The sequence below is a fragment of the Orycteropus afer genome, unplaced genomic scaffold (assembly GCF_000298275.1).
Source record: "Orycteropus afer afer isolate SDZICR_OR568_19922 unplaced genomic scaffold, OryAfe1.0 scaffold00012, whole genome shotgun sequence".
Lineage (NCBI taxonomy): Eukaryota > Metazoa > Chordata > Mammalia > Tubulidentata > Orycteropodidae > Orycteropus > Orycteropus afer.
In genome coordinates this window covers 1,343,516-1,346,181 of record NW_006921599.1, presented here as the reverse complement: position 1 = coordinate 1,346,181, position 2,666 = coordinate 1,343,516, and the positions used below count along the sequence as shown (strand labels likewise).

Sequence of the window (2,666 nt, the reverse complement as noted above, 5' to 3'; positions counted from 1 at the left end):
TGAGACTGGAAGGAGACAGAGCAATGGGTTTCCTGGCCCACACAGAGAGAAAGCAGAGTGCCTGTGGCCAGGAGGCTTGCTAGCAGAGTGAGATGCCTCTCTAGGCTCCTATTTGGCAAAGCTAAAAGACCTTTGTGATACTGGCCCAAGCAGTGAGAAGGATGCCTGTGGCATGAAGAATCTGCCCTGATTGAAGAATTGTATCTTCAGTTGTTTCTGATCCTGAATTGTAAACTGTTACTTTCCTGATAAACCCCATAATCATGAGTATTGTCTGCAAGTTCTGTGTGACCAATGCAACAAATTATTGAACTCAGCAGAGAAGTAGAGAGTGCCCTGGAGGGATAGTTGATGCCAGAATTGGCAAAAAGTTTGGAGGGTGGCAGTGTGTCTGACCTCTGCCTCATGAAAACCGGCTTTGGGCTGTTGATGTCTTCCTGGATCCTACTTCCCCTTTGTGAAGTTAAAGGAGGTTAGATGATGCTGTTACCCATATGCTCCTTTTTGCATTGGTCTATGTGCAGGTTCCTCTTGAGCACAATTAATTGTTCTAGAATTCCCAATCTTTGCAATGTTATCCACAATTTGTTATGATCCACACAGTTAAATGCCTCTGCATAATCAATAAAACACAGGTAAACATCTTTCTGGCATTTTCTGCTAAGATCCATCTGACATCAGCAATGGTATCCCTTATTCCATGCCCTCTCTTCATTCTGGTTTGAATTTCTGGCACTTGCCTGTGTATGATTGCTGCAACTGTTTCTTTATTTCTTTTTTTTTTTTTTCAAATTGTGATTTTGATGAAAGTTTACAGAACAGATTCATTTTCAATTTGCAACTCTTTTTGAATTATTTTCAGGAACATTTTACTTGCATCTGATATTAATGATATCATTCAACTGCCCAGCTAGCTCAGTTGGTATAGCATGAGACTCTTAATCTCAGGGTTGTGGGTTTGAGCCCCATGTTGGCCATCAGAGATTTATTATTTTCATGTAAAAGAAATATTACTAAAACTGCATTAAATAATTATTATAGAATAAAGTTTTTGATAAAAGCTTCTTTAATGAATATATAATAACAAATTTTAAGTTAGTTCATTATTAATAAATATTTGATGCTTCTCAAGTACTTGAACCAAAGCCAAACCAAACCCACTGCCTTTGAGTTTTCAAGGCTGTAAATCTTTACAGAAGTAGATTGCCTCATCTTCTTCTTGAGGAGCAGCTGGTGGGTTTGAACTGCTAGTCTTCTGATTAGCAGCCAAATGCCTTACTTACTCTGCCACCAGAGCTCCTTCAAGTACTTAAGAGGATTTGAAAATAGTTGGTTCCTGAAAGAAATCATTTTCTTTGCGAATTGTGCTTGTCCTGTTCAGTTCTCTTTGGGAAATGCTGGAGTAAAGGGAAATTTCATAGAATTTAATAAGGTTTACTGTCTAGCTCTTTCTGTTTCTAAAGAGCCATAATCATTTATGGATCCCAGTCTTAACTTTTTTTTTTCACTAGGACATTGCCTATATATGGACTAGTAATAGAAAAATATAGGGGTTCAAGTGAGTGAAAAAACTATCACATTCTGAACGTAACTTCTATGATGGCAAAGACTATCAGGAAGGACCGAACATACTGGGTCAGAGGACAGACTTTGGAACCACAGAGAGCTAGTTCCAAGTTCTACCACATGTTGTAAACTCACTGCTGTCGAGTGGGAATATAGCAAACCCTCCTTGGGTTTCCAAGGTGGTATCACTACAAAAGTAGATTGCCCAAACTTTCTTCCGTGGAGTGGCTGGTGGGTTTGAACCACCAGACTTCTGGTTAGCAGTCAAATGCCTTAGACACTATGCTACCAGAACTCTACATGCTGTAACTCTAGGCAAATGCCTTAAGTTTGCTAAGCTTCAATATATTTTTGTTGTTAATTGCCACTAGTTCTGACTCGTGATGACCTCATGTGAATCAGAGTAAGACTGTGTTCTATAGGATTTATAATGGCTGATTTTTTTGGAAGTAGATTGCCAGTCTTTTCTTCTGAGCTACCCCTATGTAGGCTTAAATCTCCAATATTTAGGTTAGCAACTGAATGTGTTAGTGGGTTGTATCACTCAGGGTCTACTATTTATAAAGTAAGTATGACACCAATAGAACAGACATCATAAGGCTATTGTGAGGTCTAAATGATATAATGCATTAAAAAATGCTGAGATGTCTTTCTCAGGGTGACTTCATTAACTACCATCTTCTAAATTCCATCTTCTTATTTACAGGGTTTCGACTGGTTCAGTCCTGCTGAGAATTTATATTTCCACCTAAGATATACCAAATTAGAATCTACATTTTTATGAGATCCCTCAAGTGATTCTTAAAGATTTTGTTAAATGTAGATTTTGATTCAGTTTAACTGGGGTGGAAATGCAATATCACAGCAAGGTGTCAAGCTAGAATAAACCAGTTCGAAGCCCTGCTTGTTTATAACATCCAGAAACTCCAACCTCTTCTTTCACTCTCAGATCCATGTATCTCACTCTTACTTAGCATTTCCATGTTGGTATTTCTTTAACACCTCCTATTTAACATGTCCAGAATAAAAGCTATAATTTTGTTCTTCAAAAACCTGTTTGCATTATCTGTCTCATCTTTCTCATCTCAGTAAATGATCCC

General features: G+C 38.0%; 1 non-coding gene across 1 annotated transcript; it reads left to right on the top strand.

Moving 5' to 3' along the window:
* The first annotated feature begins 904 nt into the window (after positions 1–904).
* TRNAK-CUU lies at positions 905–977 on the top strand. Its single transcript has one exon. It is a non-coding gene; the product is annotated as a tRNA-Lys (tRNA).
* Positions 978–2,666: the final 1,689 nt, after the last annotated feature.